At 47.6% G+C, this 17,500-nt stretch overlaps 1 pseudogene; it reads left to right on the top strand.

Moving 5' to 3' along the window:
• The first annotated feature begins 15,752 nt into the window (after positions 1 to 15,752).
• LOC147684862 (zinc finger protein 862-like) lies at positions 15,753 to 17,209 on the top strand (annotated as a pseudogene).
• Positions 17,210 to 17,500: the final 291 nt, after the last annotated feature.

Here is a 17,500-nt window from a genome sequence, read left to right as displayed (position 1 = left end):
CGCCATCTTAAAGGTCGTCCGAGTTCCCGTGTGAGGTATCTGTAAGAAGGACAGCGTGGACTCCCCCCCCCTTCCCCACACTCTCTTCCGCCGGAGCGGATATCCGGCCCCCGGGAAATTCGTAGGAGGGGCATATAGCCGTCTCCCCCCTGGGAGGGCCTATGGCCGTCTCCCCCTAGGCAACCCATCCGTAGTGGGTGCCGCCTCCCTGTGGGAGGGGCCAATGGCCGACTCCCCCCGGCACTCCCATCCGTACTGGGTGGCGCCCCCCCTAGGGACCTTGAAATCACTGCTCACCGATCATGACCTTACCGCCACAGGCCGGATAGTTGACCGACTATCCGGCCCCCCCACACCTTCTAAAGGTCATGCCTCCTCAATCCCACCAGCCATGCTATGAAGTCTCCTATGAGTAAATCATTCCCCGCCCTGGACAGGTGAACCCCATCATTCAAGTAACAGTGATCACCCCAAATACACCCATGGGGAATGCTTTGCAGATGCGCGGAGCGAAACAATTTCCCAATTTTATTGTTGACCCTCTTTACCGAGTGGTTCAACGCTGTTACAGAGAAACTCCCCGCCAAACTCTCCTGGGGATCATGTGGGACCAGGCAATTGTGCACCCCGGGAGCCTCCTAGCCAACCAGCTGACTGCCGACAATATGTGTTCCACTAACACTCGTCTTCCCAGTCTTACCAAGTCATTGCCCCCCAAGTGCATTATGATTACAGATGGCGGTGACCTTTGCCGCCCTAAGAGTCCCTCCACAAACGCTTGAAATTGGTCAAAACAGAGGCCTCCCTTCCCATGGAAGGTTACCCTGAACCCGTATTCCCCAGATGCGTGAGTCGCGTCACCTGCCATGAATACGTCCCCTGCGCGCCTCACGTATGAGTGGCCCACGACCCATACCACTTGATCTCCAGACGGTGATCTTTGACCGCTGGTCCTCTGGTGTTGGGTCGATCCCCAATTCCGCCCCGCGCCACAGGCTTGCGAAACTGTAATTCAAACAAAAGACAACAAGCGTGAGTGCATTTCATCAGTCTTTTACAACATGTGCAGTCGCACATACCTCTTAAAACAGTTCGAGGACCAACGGCCCAGCTGTTTAACCTCTTCCCCACCCAGACCCCGGGCCGTAGCCTCAGTAGCGGCCCCTATTCTGAATGAGTGGGTCCCAAAATCGCACGGGTTCAAGCCCGCCGCAGCAATTGTAAGTGCCAGCACCCTCTGAAACTGAAATTTCGTCAACGGGGTGCCGTCCTTGTGTCTAAGCAGGCTCCCTCCCCATGTCGCCGGCCTCTGTGCCAGGTAGTCCTCTAAATACCTTATCGGACAACTGGGGCTCCCTCGGGCGCGCTGCACAACAACACTACTCCCCAAAGCTTCCTGGTCTGTCTTGGACCTGGCTATCGAGATTAACATAGAATCACCCCGTATTTGAACGTGATCCCTGCATAGGCCTCCCTCCACATCCTTCTTGTTCCTCGCCACGAGTTCACTTACCCGCATGGCCCCATAGAATGCCAATGCGAATGCCGCTCGGAACAGAACTACCTCGGAAGGGGAGGAGCATGTCTCATCAAGTTTTGCTAGTAGCAAAGACAATCTCTCTAAACCAATCGGGTGCCTTGTATCTTGTCTGCGACCCTCCAGGCGCTGCCAACCGCGGAGTGCCTTCCTGACTAGGAAGGAACCCGTCGGGTCCCGTATGCCATGGAGCTGTGCCATGAATGATATGGCCGCCCTATGTCTGTTGGCAGTTGCGGCTGACCGGCCTTCCTTATGAAGCGCCACTAAGAACCTTAGGAAGGATTCCTCCTGCCCCCAGCTATGTCTCCCTACCGCCCCTAAAAAGGCGCAGTATGAACGAAACGCTCCCTCATAGGCTTTCCTCGTCCTGGGCGCTAAGCTGGCTGCCACGAGGTCCTGTAATCCGGGGCACCGATCAGCCATAGTGCTTCGGGGAACGGTGCCGCCACTAGATCCGCTGTAGGTAGATAGCCCCTGAAAGCCTGCATGTGTGAACGAGAGAGTGCATCAGCTGCATTATTCAGTACACCCGGCACATGTTTTGCCCTGAACTGTACATTCAATCTCATGCATCGCAATACAATTTCTTTCAACAGTCTCAAGATCCACTTGCAGCGTGCTGCCTGGTGATTAATGCACTCGACCACCGTCATATTGTCAGACCAAAACACTACTACCACGTCGGCCATACTTGTGCCGACCATCGGTTACCAAAGATGGCGCCAAATCCCACGCTCCCAGCTGAGTCGGTCCATAAACCCAGCTCGTCAGACGATGCTGGGGGTTTGTTCCACGCCACCCGACCGTTGAAGTCCGCCAGGAATGCCAACCAAATGCGCATATCCTGGCGAACCTCTGCCGATAGTCTCGTGCGGTGGTGTCCCTCCTTGAGGCCGACCATAGCTTGTGCAATGGAACGTGAGAAGGGGCGAGCCATCGGTATTACTCTTAAGGCAAAGTTAAGCTGGCCCACTGTTTGTTGTAACTGGTGCAGGGTCACCTTCTCTTTACCCAGGCATTGTATTAAGGAAGCCTTGAACTTGGCCACCTTCTCCATTGGCAGACGGAAGCATCCCTCCACGGAATCAAGCTCAATTCCCAGAAACTCCAGTGAAGTAGATGGCCCCACTGTCTTACCCGGTGCCAATGGGACCCCAAACTCCTGCATGAGAGTGCAGAAGTCCTGCAGTGTCTGTGCACATTTCGTAGTGCCTGCCGGCCCTAAGAACAGGAAGTCGTCTAAATAGTGCATCACCTGTCTATGCCCAGTGGCCTCGGTGAACGCCCATTCAAAAAAACAGCTCAACATTTCAAAATAAGCACAAGAAATTGAGCAGCCCATGGGCATGCATTTATCCATGTAATACTTCCCTTGGAACGTGAATCCTAGCAAGCGCTGGTCCCGAGGGTGTACCGGGAGCAACCTGAATGCTGATTCGATGTCTAATTTTGCCATCAAAGCACCGGGGCCCAGGCGATTCAGTAGCTCGACGGCATCGTCGAACGATGCGTATCGAACTGAACATACTTCAGGGTCAATGGCTTCATTCACCGAGGCCCCCCTCGGGGCCGACAGATTGTGAATGAGTCTATACTCCCCCGGGTCTTTCTTCGGAACCACTCCCAGAGGTGAACACACGAAATCCGCCACTGGCGGGCATGAAAAAGGCCCTGCTACCCGTCCCAAGCTGACCTCTTTGGTAATTTTCTTGGCGGCCACTGCCGGGTTGTGTTGAACAGATAGCTGATTCTTACAAAAGGGGCTCCCCCGAAAATTCCCCGCCGGGATGTTGAAGCCATACAGGAAGCCATTTCTCAAAATCCCGGCGGATACATGATCAGGGTATTTGTTCAGCCAGGGAGTCAAAGCCAGGATGTCGATGGGTGAAGATGATTGCTTCCCAGGCATCACATCAATCCTGCTTGGATCCCCCCTTTCCTCCCGAACTACCGCTCTTGGACCTACAGCTACTTTCTGGGTGTGAGGAGTTCCCACAGCCCGCACAAGCATGCCGGAACCTACATGTTCCCTGGGGCCTGTTACAGTTACCTCTGTTGAAACCCCAACAAACCCCACGCTTGCCCCCATTCCCGCCGGTCTTGGGCTGTGATTCCCCACCGGCGCTTGCTCGAGAGGGCTGCGCCGGTCTTTGTTGGACTGTCCCAGACCCGCTCCCGCCTGGCGAGGACGTACCCGCCGATCCAGGCAAGAGCTGTTTGTGCCATGACACCGTGTCGAGACAATCCCACGTTAAAGTCTCATCAAACTCTTTAGATTTTCGAAAGTGAACATCGTAACCCTTCCATTCATTCCCCCCGTACATCGTATAAAAATCCATGATCCTGTTCTGGTAACATAATAAATCGGGCAACACTTCGGGTTTACGTTCCCCCATTACTGCTGTAAATATAGAAAAGGCCTTCACCCAGTTCGCCATGGTCTCATCGACCCTGAATTCCGCCATCTTGGCGCGCCATACGCTGGGGTGCCATAAATCTTTCTGGGTCTTTGCGTACTCTATCTCACGATGGTCGGTCAACAGTGAAAACATATTAATATATTTGTCCCCCCCATATCATTTCCTTCATGGTCGCCGGGATGTGCTGAGACAACCTTTCCCGCCTCAAAGGCACTGAACTCTCTCCAACCATTGGCAATGGGTTCTTACCGGGTTTAACCGCCGTGTCCGCTGTTTTTGCTCGGCCATCCGTCGTGACTCCCGGTGCTACCTATGGGGGAATATAAGGAACATTCGCCGTCCCGGCTTCCCTTGACTGCCGTAACTGCTCAATTATTATTCTGGCTTCCTCGGCCGGATCCCCCGCAGCCACTGCCCCCCCCCTGCTTTCTTCTTTAGCCAGGGTAACACCGCCGCTAACTGAAGGGCCAGCTCTGGGGGCATCTGATCATCCTCAACTGGCGTTATAACAACGGGGATTGGTAAACCCACGTCCGGACCTGGTACCGGGCTGTCCACAGGTGCGACTGGGCCTGCTGGGGGCACCTCCGGGACTGGGCCCTCCCTGGAACCCGCCCTCCTCTTATTACGCTTCCCCTTACCCTCTGGGGCGACGTCCGGCAAGGCCGGTCCTATCACTTTCTTAGGCCGCCCCGAGAGGTTGTTCTGGGCTGCTATCTGCTTTTTAACCTCTGCTAAGCCCCGACCGATAGAATCGACTTTACCCAGTTTTCGGTCCATCACTGCCATTCGGTTCACCAAGGTGCGTAGCATCTTCTCCATCTCGGAGCTCTTTCCCGCTTTCTTGCCAGACATGCCTTCGGTTACTCCGTCCGACTTGATTCACAAGGTCCTAGATCCTCCACACGCCTGACACTGAAAGAGAAACAACAAAGATTACAAGTTCTCAAAATTGCTGCTTGTTCCGTCGAGGGCTCACGAGCAACGAGTGGTGCAGCCTTCCAAGCACTGGAACAAGAGGACGCTTCATTGGATTCCCGCTCTATTTATCCGTCTGCGGGAGGGCGGGGGCCCTCCTCGGGTACGCCCATCCGTGCGCGGACTTCCTAGCGGGTGTCTAGGACAACCCCTTCTGGGCGGGAAGGGCGTGCTCCGGCTACGCCGCTTTGGGCATACCAGCCGAACCACGCCCCCCGCCCAAAATGGTTTCCCGGGGGGGGATCGGGACACCCATCCATACGTTCGGGGGGACCGAGTGGTCTTCCCTTTCCATGTGCTTTGCCCTTGCCTGCAGCTTACATTTGAAGCCCTAGAACTCTCCAACTTCTGTTTGTCAACACAATATTCTCAAACTATAAGACTCATCTACTCTTGCGAATGCTCTTTATATTAATATAGTTTACACTTGAGCCCTTTTGATGTTAAAGAAAATACATTAAAAACATTTTGAAAAACACCATGGAAGCTGTAAATGCCTTAAGGACTAACAAATAATGTACATTGTTTTATATTAGTCTTCTGCCCACCGTTTCATGGATCATGTAATTTACGGAGTGTAAATATCTAAACGCACTTTTCAATGTTGCACCATCTGACATGGCCCTAACCACCGCAGCCCGTGCAGGTAAGAGTGGTGGGACAGTGGGGCCAACTGAGGGGGATTTCGACGGACGATGACGAGGGAAAATAAATTATTTATTACATTTTCCGTCTTCGTTGTCCGTCGACATCCCCCCAGCCGTCCCCACCGCTCTTACCTGCACGGGCCGCGGCTGGGCCCTAATCCACGCTATAGAATACTACAAGTAGGCATGGATTAGGGCTAGGGTTCGATTTAGGAACACGGTTTAGTTAAGAGACACATGGTAGGCTAGGGTAAAAGATGGGGTTAGGGTCAGGGTTAGGATTGGGTATGCAGACAGTGCGAAGGAAAAGGCATGAGAAGGTGCAAGGTTAGTATTCAAGAACAGAATAGGTATAGATTATGGGTTAAGGATAGTGTAAGCGAGTGTTCTTGCATTAGGGCTAGGGGAGGGATACTTCACATTTTAGGGTTAGTTTTTGTGGTCAAATTAGGGTTGTTGTTTCTCTTAGTGGCTACTTATATCGGCTAGGAGAAAACAATGTAGTTACCATTAAGATCTTTCTCAACAGGTCATATGGGCATAAAGACAATTATTCTTCTAAATTAGATGTGTTCTTTCGAATCGGAGGGTATATAGCAACACGCTTTAATATTTATAACCTTATAATAGATAGGACTGAGAGGTGGAGGTACCCATCCAGTTGGAATTTCCACATTTACAGGCATACAGTCACAGTGGATCCATTTTCTCTCACCCTCAGATTTCATCTTCTAAAAGCAGTTGAATTTCCAGGTAATGCTCCAGGGGAAAATAAGCAATAATCAGGGAAATCGGGCCCTGAATTACAGATTCACTCAACCAGTCCTCATGTCAAAGGAACCTCAAGGTTCCATCTGTGAACCCTGGTAATTCAGAACCCTCAGAGTTACTGGTGCACCAAGTATTGGTAACCCTGGGGGTAATTATTTACAACTGCCCAATCCGTGGCAGTCTTACTAGGGCTGTAATGGTTACAGGCGTTTAAGAGCTCACCTTGGGCCTAACTCACTTATCTTGCACTTTTATCATAAAGTATTTTGCCTTTTGGCTCGCTGCCTGCTCTGATTTTGAAACAGGCATGAGCTGAAGCATTGATATCCCTCAACAAATGTTGTTGAGACAAATACAAGGCTGAAGTAATGCAATGCACACTACTGAGATATGATTGACTACATTCTCAAGATTTACAACCTGCTGTCCTCACTCGGCTGATTTAAAGTCCTCAGTGTGTTTGGCAGCTTTCCTACCACCTGCTCGAATCGTCTCAGTTCCACCAAGCATGACTTTTTCTTCAATGACCATTTGCTACATTATGACATGTTTTGGTCCTTTAAGGAAGTTATCCACACAGCCCTTCAGCGTGATTTTCTATAGAATGTTAGAAAATCATTTACCACTGTGTATTTATCAGCATGTGCAAAGGTTGTACAGCGCTAACGAGAACACGTAATCGTGGATAGCTTTTTAGATTACAGTGACTTTTCACACCGATGGTTCTGTCTTGTGGAAGTATTTCTATCTAAAACACACAAAGTACCAAATACAAAGTTTTGCATTTAGAAAATATTCAAATCCTTTCACATTCCATGGACATTTTTGGTCATTTGAATATATCTTAACACTAGTGCACATTTCTATTTTAATATAGCGCTTAACACTGGCGCAAATCTCATTCCTCTGCTCTCCTAAAATTAATCAGTAGGACAGCTGAGGTGCCTGGGGACCAAGGGCATATGTATCATCCCTTTTTTTAGTCGCAAACGCTGCGATTCGCAAAAAAGCTGCGTTTGCAACAAAAAAAACGAAAATGCGATGTATGATGAAAATTGCATTGCAAAATTAAGGAATCGCAAAATTTGCGATTCCTTAATTTTGCGTCAGCATTTAAGGGATCGCAAATTGCGTTTCCTTAAATGCTATGTATGAAGCACCCAAGTTGTGCAATTTCTCATTAAGAAATCGCAAATTACCACCAACTTGAAGTTGGTGGTAATTTTTTATTTCTTTCACAAATGCATTTTTTTGGCATTTGTAAAGGTGCCATGTGGCGCACACATGTAAATGGCAGGGGTGCATCAGGGTGTCCTTAAGACACCCTTAGCCCCTTGAAATTATTCTCAATTTGCGATTCTCAAATTGAGAATCGCAAATTGAGAATAACTTCCCATTCATTCCTATGGGCCTCCTGGCCCATAGAAATGAATGGGAAAGTATTCCTTAACTGCGATACGCAATTTGCTAATCGCAATTGAGGAATATTAAGAAATCGCAAAAAAATTGCGATTTTTTACATGCATCCCGTTTTGCAATTCTCAAATAGCGATTTCTAAAAAATCGCTATTTGAGAATCGCAAATGAGGATGTTGATACATCTGCCCCCAAGTGATTTGCCCAGAATCACAGCATTAGTGGATAAGTGGGGAAGCTGAGATTGGAACTCCAGCTTCCGCAGTCCACCGATTTGAGCCACTAGATCACATCTTCTCCAATTTTTAGGATTGTTTTGGAATATGCTTTTGAAGAAAGTCATAAAACGTGTTCATAAATTCATGCAGGAGTGGGGTGATTTTTGTGTTCAATCAGTACACACTGGTGGGAGTGAACATAACACTCCTTCATATGTATATATTTAGAACGTGTAGTATTTTTCTATTTTTGCAGCAGCAGCTGTTGATGAGGCCCACGTTTACCACCTCCTCAGCTCCTCTCCAGACTCCAGTTTCCACATGCTTTGCTTCTGCATGTCTTCAAGAGGAAGAACTCGTGTGAACTACGAGCGTAAGAACTACCGAATGTTATGTGTAAATAATCCTCCACATAAATTTTACAACACAACCTTCAAGATCACTACGGGAGCTTAAAATGGAAGCCTGAGTTGTTTACTAATTCATCTAAACCTCTCATGTGAGCTGACGAGAAGAACTGTCTGCATAAAGGTCTTATAAGCAGCAACGCTGCCTGCCTATACCCCACTGATCTGTTTAAAGTGCTTTCAATCGTTTTTAACGTGCAACAAGTTTTTAGCACCCTATCAGCAGCAGCGGCTCCTCTACTATAACGGAGCAGCATCGCCCAGCCCTGCAGCAATCTCAAAAATTGAAAAATAAAACGATAATAAAACATGTTTATTATTGTTTTACTTTTCTTCTGAGGGTCGAGTCTTGGGGGCGGGGCCATCACGATGGCTGTCACGGAGGGCGAGTGGTCGGCACTGCCATTTGTGTGGATGTCGGTTTGGCCAGATGGTTTAGGGCGGCCAAACCGACATGCGCACTGAGTTGTCTCCAAACCGAGATGCGTTGCTGCGTTGGAGACAACAGGCACAGGCTCCCAGTCTCTCCGGGAGCGCAAATTGAGGGCGCCCAGGCCAATCCTAACGTTGCTCTCAGCAACATGAGAGCAGCGGCTGGCTTGGCTGCATGGGAGTCTGGGTGCCTACGCCTGCAGTGGACTGGAGCCAGAGAGAAGCGGAAAAGTGGCGATGCGGGAGGTAAGTTATTTGTCTTTTGTTGTGTGTTATGTTGTCAGCCCGTGCCCCCCCCCGCCCCACTAGTTTGGTTTGACACCGACCACAACTGCCTATCAGCCCCCTACTTTGCTCTCCCATCTACCTCTCACCCTCTGCCGCTACACACCAACACGTCCTCGCCGCCCCAACAAACACGTTGAAATCAGTCTAAAGACGCTATGTTGTGAGTGGGACCAGCTCCAAGCCCCCCCCCCCCCCTCTGAAGCTACCTGTTTTTTTCACGCTTAACCTGATATTTATGAGCGGTGCAAATCTGTCCTACTAACAGAGCTTAATTTAAGCCGGTAGTTTCTGGTGCATGGCACCTTGGTTTCCGGTGCTCTGCACCAGCACTTAATTGTCAATACCCCACATGGTGGCGCTGCTCATCTAATTTAGAGATGAGTAGAACAACAGTGGTTTATTAATACAATATACTTAAAAAATTACTAATACCTGCCTACCCAGCCATTCCTTTAGCTTTGAGGACCTGGAATAATCTGCACTATCGCACTGACAGGCGGGATAGACAATTAGTAATTGGTTTGGTACCGCCATTGGCAGCGATGTCCGGGGCATCGGCGGTGCAAGCTGCAGTACCCTCCTGGTCAGGGCCCTCTCACTTATTATTTTATAAATTAAGCACTGCCTACTAGCCAGTTTTCTCTTTTTATACAACACAATTCAGACTCAAAAATTCCACAAGTTCTATGTCTGTAAATTAAGAATTGGACTTCTGAACCATAAAAGCAATAGTTTGTGGCTGTTTTGTTTTATATGACGGTGAGAATGTAAATCAGGGCAGAAATGAATGATTAGTTTCACAGGGTCAAAAACGACTACCAACATTTCCAACAGCTCATGGCTTTGTACTCAGCTCTCTATCACAGGCTTTGATTACATTGACTAACTGGAATTGCTTCAAATCCTTTGTACACGTTTTCTAAGAGCTATAGCAGGGGTCTCCAACCTTTTCTGTAATAAGAGCTACTTATGAGCAAGGAAAATCATCTCGATCAACTAATTGTATTAGTGCTGCAATAGTGACCGCATCAGGCAAGATTACATTAGTTGCCTCAACATTCAAGATTACTAGCCATGATCACCTCAGTACATCAAGCAGGGCAGCCAGCAGTAATGTAAAAAGGATTTGTCAGTTTAGAATAGCTTTAGATAGGTAATACATAATACCTATAGCTTGAATTACTCTGCATCAAGGTAATACTATTACTAATCTGTAAATATATTTTTGGACTCCGAAATTTTTTTCCCAAACATCAGCTTGTGAGTTCTGACAATGCACTCTTTGTCTTCTGGAATACACAATTTCCAATTTTTGTAAACATATATAAGAAAAGCAAAAACTTCTAATTTAGTAGGTGGAGCTGGATGCAGGAGAGCTACTTACTGAAAGCTCAGGCGCTACCAGTAGCTCGCAAGCTACTCGTTGAAGAAGCCTGATCTATAGTCCACCTGTCCTTTGTAACATGTATTACTATAGGTAAGGACTTAATGTAAAACTATATTCAATTTCAAAAGTGATTTATAATAAATTAACATGCTTTAACTCACTACCCTTTGGATTATTGATTCTCATAAATTCATATTCGTTTATCAGTTTCTAAAGGGAAGGATCAGTATCTAGACCATCTGAGTACCAAGCTAGGGGTTATAAAAACATAGCAAAATGGGCTCCTTCAAACCCGCTGTATAGGGAACCCACAAGCCCCTAGGGCGTGTTCGAACCGGCCAAGATGGCGAGCACAATGTGGTTGCGCTTCTGAACCTCCTCTCTAACTAATGCTTTGACAACTTGCTGCCAGGGAAACCCCAGTTGGCGATTTGTAAACTGATGGGGTGACTCAGTGAATTACGGCCAGACAGGAGGACAACTCCTCCATTCTGAGAGGTTCCAGCCGAAGGCCCCACATCGAAGGGCACGCAAAGCTACCAATGCTTTTCGCCATGTTGAGGGGGCCATGTCGATTCTACACAGGGTGGGGCTTCGCTCGCCAATGCGACAAAGGCGGAGGGTGTCGGCCCCAAGTCGCAGATCCTTCCTCTAGCATGGGGCCTAGTGGGTAGAACTGTGTTCGAACTCCCTGTCCTGAAGTCTACAATGGACACTTCAGCAGCGTGACTCAGTAGGTTGCCCCAGGTGAGAGCCCACCCCTTAGCATGGGGACAGACAGCTGACACTGCACCTCCCAAGGGATTGAGAGGCACACGCTGACATTTCATGCTCCCCTCTGAAACTCACCCTAGCATTTTACTGGTATTAATTGGGAACACCAGGGCTGCTGGGGTTGTGGAGGGTTCACAGAGAGGCCAGACTCACCTTGGAGACTGTTTCCTAGGACTGGACTTACTGACCACCCCGTGCTTGCTCAGGCTGCCCGTCCCGGAACATGTGGATGGTTCAAGTGGGTCGGGCTGTGAATACGGGACCTCAGTCACTCATCTCAGATCCTGACCCCGGGGATTGGGCTTCTCGACAGCCGGCCACTGCATCCTGCATGCTGGTGGCCCTGTGAGAAAGCGAATTGGACAAAACCCTTTTTCTCCTGAGTTGCCGGGCACTGGAGACTGTTCTTGTACTCAGTGGTTGGCCTTAGTGACCTGTTAAGCCTAACAAGAGAGGGCGGGGACCCCGGCCTGTATACACGTGACCACCAGGCCACCAGATGGGGAAGAACAAAGGTCCCAGTCCACCATCACAGACACTGATTGATAGGTACACAACTCCTCCGCTGGGTCTAACGGGTGCCCACATTGAATGTGCACCAACCAGGCACACGCCAAAACCTTTAGTGCCAATATCGGCAACACTCCTCAGTTCTTATACCGCAACATAAATAAACCACAAGACACTTTGTTAGTGGAGAATATTGCTGCAGGTTTATTTTGCATAACAGAATATGCCAACATGGTGAGTTATCTTATGGGCGATCCAAGGGCAGGCCAGCCCCTCTGCTGCCTACGCGCCTGATGAGCCAAATTACACCGTGGCCATCGCCAAGCGGTTATTACCAATTTTTCTGAAGGGGGCGGAGCGTTCCAGGCAGCCCCGGTTGCTCAGGCCCACAACCGCCCGTAGGACTAACGGGGCGCTGTCGTTCTTCCAGGGGACACGCTAAGACATCCCTGGGTATCCTTGGCTTAGCACATTTGTGCCGCTGCATATTGTACCCATCTGTACTTTGCAGACCCTGGATCGCCCTGTAACTCCTCCTGCAACACAAAATAATATGTTAGATTCTTCCCCCCTACTACCACCCTTTGGTCGTCCGCAGGGTAAGCGGTAGGGCGGGAAACAGCGAGACGGACAGTGGTCGACCCCGCAGCGAGACAGGCAGTGGTCAAGAGGATGCGCAGTGGGCGGGGGAAGGCATATGTACCCCTGTCCTCCCCCTCCCATGACCGAAAGTGACGCAGCCCGCTGACCCTCAGGTCCCTGGACCCGGGAGCCTAGTCTGCTGCCTCCTGTGCCACTAAGGCGGCCGCCCTGTTGGAGGGTCCCCTTCGTTGCCCCCGGGCAGCCTTGGCATATTACCTGCTTATTTAACATTAATGACAGATACACAATACTAAGGGAGTACAGGGCTCGACAAATGTACTCGCCCGCTCGCAAATGCGAGTGAATTCTGTTCAGGTCGAGTCAGTTTCAAGGCCTACTTGACCGGCCTGGCGAGTGCTATCTGGTAGGTGCAGTTACAGTGGAAGGCTCTAGGTGGCAGCGCATTGCGGTGCGGTGCGTGATGAAAGGCTTTAGGGGGCAGCATGTTCATGCACGCACGCACGATAGGCGGAGTGCAGGTGGTGCGGTGCGCAGTTAAAGTCTTTAGGGGGCATCATGCACGCACTGCCTATTGTTTGGAGGCCAGGGCCGTCAATCTTGTAGCGCGCGAAAGCGCTACCAATGACAGCCCTGGCCTGCCCCCGCGCTGTGCTGCTTAAAGTGCAGCCAGTGACGTAGCACGCCACCACACGCGCTCTCCTCGGTGGAGTCGGGACTCAGTGGCAAAGTGCGGGACGATTTGGCAGAGGTGAGTCACTTTTAAATTTCTTTTCATTACACGAGGCTCCATCATGTTGTCTCACCTTCACAGGTCAGCCTCCGAGTCTACGTTTTCCTTTTTCAACAGCGTTAGCCGTGTACCGTTACACATCGGTTTCTTTAAACTGCAGAGCTGGGAAAACTTATCATCATGGTGCCGCTGCAGGGTGGGCTGAGTTGATTCACTAAATCTGATTCAATAATCGCAAATGTATACATGAGGACCGACCGCTGTGAGTTATTGGATGCTTTATTTTTTGCAAGTGGATATCAACCTCCTGTTAAGGTTGAAATTGCTTTTTCGAATGTATAAGTGGAGGGGACATGAATCGCTGAGACAGTAACGATTTTGTACAGTTGGAGTTGTAACTGAAGAGAGGAAAATGATGAGCCACTGTTGGCTCCTGTGTATGCTTAGCCTATGGCTGCTCCTAATTGTTGGCCTCCTTTTCCTCTGGATGGTCGCCTTCTTTAGGCAGCCTCTGACGTTGCTGCTATTGTCCTTGAGGCCACTTTGGGATTTAAGTACTCTGATGAGAATAGAGACTCTCGTAAGCATGTAACCTCAGTTCTTTTCTCCTTTCTGGGTCCCACCTTTAGAGTTTCCATTGCGGCCTTCATTTGGGTCATTTCATTATAGACATGTATGCTGAATAAGATAACAGAAAAAAGGTTGAGAATCCTTTGCTGCACCTGTAGTTAGAGACCAGTGAGCCTCAGCCAGGAAGATCGTCTCAGGCCATAATAATCATGATCTGATGTGTCTGCATGCTGATTGTCTGTTTCAACACCATTGTTAGTTTATTTGCACCCCTGGTCCTAGGCGAATGTATATTCATGATCGCCTACAGGATGTAGAATATCTCAAATGCCTGAGATGGCGATTGCAATGGCATGTCACTAAGATGCTGGTTTTCTGGATAGAAACTGGTGTCAGTGGTAGTCCTGAATAAGCTCCTGAAGGGCTCTAGAATATTTGCAGGCCAGCTATGTTGAGGTCATGAAACATTCATGAAGCACTACTGCCAGTCGTTCCTACCAGAGAATAATAGTGAGACAAGCTGTGCTCAGAAAAGTCGTCTAGTGCAGTGAGCCTCATTTCTTCTTCCTGAATCAATGATGTGACATATTTACTATTTTGTAAAGCACACACATATCCAACAAGATGCTCACTTGGACTAGTCTTTTTGGCATTAACTTGAAAGAGCCAATGCTAGTCATGAAAAGGGCACTTACCTGTGGCTAGGATTTCCAGTGTTGTTATTTTTCATAGACTTACATGCAGCCCTCTCTATTATTTAAGTTTTACACTCCTTCCTTGAGCATTATTTTGTGACCGGCCACGGGCCAGTTCGAGAATGTCTGTTTGGCATTGTGTTGAGAGTTGCATTCGCTTTTGGTGTGGGACCTTTGTGTACCTGCATTTTCAGTTGGTAATATTGCTTGGTGTGCCAAGCCCTAGTGGTGTGTTTTTGTGTGTGTGCTTATGTATTCGCGCACTTGTGCACACATTCTTCCTGCTGCTGATGCAGGGGTAGTCTTTGCCTTTCTCCCTCCAAGGTTGATAACAGTCATGGGTACCAGTGATTTGTGTGATGATCCAAGAAGTGATTTGTGTTTTGTGCGATGCAACTACTTACAGTAATTTATTACGCTGCACTGAATTTTTTCCTTTGGTCTTAATAAGATTCAATATTTTTATTGTGCATTGTGAGTTGAAAATGAATGTCCATGTTGTAATGAATCTGTAAAGCGTTATGTGCAAATTTGTTTACAGGTCAGACTGTCTGTGCTGTGCCCATATAAACTCACTGTTTAAAAAAGGTTTGCTTGCCTTTTCCCAGATGAAGCGCAATGTGGAGAGTTTGATTTGGCTGTTGGTTCATGCACTTTTATAAACGTCCCGAACTTCTGTCAGTTATTATCTGAAGGTAATGGAAATTAAATGTCTTCCCAGAGTTTATACTGCTGCAAGTTGCATTAGAACAGGTTTACTATGTTGTGTAGTTTATTTGTATGTTTCCTCACCTTCATTGCTTGATTTTGCTTGCAAGACAGTGTGACCATCACCTAAGGTGCGGCTTGTGCAGATTGTGTGACCACTTGACTAATTACCACCCAGTTTCCCCCCAAAAAGTAGTTTAGGCCCAGAGTTAGGCTTTGGGAGGGGAAAGCGTCAGGCAGACCTTTTACTGACCAGGTATAAGCCTCCCCCATATTAGAACCACCCGCAATACTCGAGAGCAGACTAGTCTCAATAGTGAGTTATTTTAGAAGCTGCACTGGTGTTGCACATCGTTCAGTACCATTAGAGCGCATTTCCAAATTGGGGTGCTTTTGTGCGAACCTGAGAGTGCCACACTGAGTTACAGATCTGATGCATACAAATTTATATTGGAACCATCATATGTTATTAATTATTGAAAGCAAATGTTATAAGCCAGTATTGTAGTTTTGTACAAACTTCATGGTAAATTTTTAAATTAGTTACAGTGAGTTTGTTGTTTTTGATTCTAGCTCAAAGCGGACAGAAGCAGTCAGTGAGTCAGTGCTGGCTAACTAGTGAGGACAAGGCAGACAACAGGCAGAGAGTGCAGCTGCAATGGCAGACATCAGGTTGTGGTTGGCCGGAAAAACTGAAGCTAAAACTCCAATGAATAATGCAGGAGAGAGTTCAGCAGTTGGAAAAAGGAGATTAGAAGAAATCCACCAAAAGCAAAGGGAGTATGATCAAAAAAAAGACAGAGAGTTTTACAACAGAAATGGCTTGAAGATTTCAAGTGGGCAGTGATTGAAGAACAGGAAAGTAATGGAGCTGCTGCTGACCTAGTTGAGCCCAGTTTTAAAAAATCTCAAGTTTTGTATTGTGGAGTTTGCAGGAAATTTCCTCATCTTGCAGATACTAAGTCTTCCCTATATGTTGGTGTGACAGAAAAATTCAAAAGGGAGACGTTGGAATGGCACCACAAGAGCAAATTGCATGAAAAATGCATATTACATGAAGCTGCAATTCAAAAGCCCCAGGAGACCTGCATAGCCAAATCGATCACAAAAATGCATGAAAAAAATATCCGGCACTTAAACATTTTATTTAATACAGCCTATTATATCGCAAAACAAGGTGAGGCTTTTATTAAGTTTCCAAAACTCTGCTCACTGCAGAAAAAGAACAATCCTGAGTGGAATTTCGAAAATTATATGACTGATCATGCATGCCGTAACTTTGTAATAGCAATTTCCGAGACCCTAAAAATGTCAATTCGATCCCAAATAGAAAATGCTAGGTTCATCAGTGTTCTGTCAGATGGGTCAACTGACAAAGGAATTCAGGAACAGGAACTTATTTATGTACGATTTGTTTGTGAAGGCACCCTTGTTACCCATCTGTGTGACATTGTCAGCATGAAAAACTCCACTGCGTCCGGAGTGAAAAATGCTATTATGGTTGGCCTGGAAAGCATGGGCATATCTCTGGATATTCTGAGCCAGAAATGCATTGGTCTGAATACAGATGGAGCTGCTGTGAACCTCGGTACTAAATCTGGTGCTGTGAAGCAGCTACTGGACGAAGTCTCCAAGCATCAAGGATGGGACAATTGCAATCACATTGCAGTTGTGCACTGTGTAGCTCACAACCTAGAGCTTGCTGTGTGTGATGTTAAAAAAAAGAGTTCATACATATCCACATTTGAAGAGGTGCTCAAAGGATGTTTCAAACTATATTATTATTCACCTAAGCGGAGAAGGGAACTTAAAGAGATAGCTGATAATCTGGAAGAGCAGTTACAACATTTTGGTGGCTTGCAGCAAATCAGATGGGTAGCAAGTCAGCACAGGGCAGTAACAGCGCTTAAGACAAACTGGGAAGCTACAGTACTTCATCTTGAGCACCTTGCTACTGGTACTGATGAATATTCAAACAAAGCCAAAGGATTGCTTCATGACATGAAGTCGGAGAAGTTTCTTTATTTCTTGCACTTCATGATAGACTTCACAGAGCTGCTTCAGCAAGTGTCTAAGGCATTTCAACATCTCAGGCAAGCCGCATTCTTTGTTTAACATTTTTGATTTTACTTTGTGGCCAGACTCTGTTGAAAAGATTGGAGTTTTTGGGGATCAAGAATTTGAGGACCTTGTACAGTACTACAAAAAGGTACTTACTGATGAAGAAATTGAGTCTGCCCCTGGAGAGTGGCTAGATTTTAAACTGTACGTCTTTCATCGGAGGTTGTTGCAGCCTGTATCCCTCTTCACTCAGCTATTGAAAAAACGCCCAGAAGAAGTTAAACATGTCCTTCCAATTTTAGAAATCATGCTTTCCATCAGTCCAACAACAGCAATATGTGAACG

The sequence above is a fragment of the Lissotriton vulgaris genome, chromosome 10 (assembly GCF_964263255.1).
Source record: "Lissotriton vulgaris chromosome 10, aLisVul1.2, whole genome shotgun sequence".
NCBI classification, from domain to species: domain Eukaryota; kingdom Metazoa; phylum Chordata; class Amphibia; order Caudata; family Salamandridae; genus Lissotriton; species Lissotriton vulgaris.
Note: the sequence above shows the minus strand (reverse complement) of the source record. Positions and strands in the feature narration are given on the sequence as shown.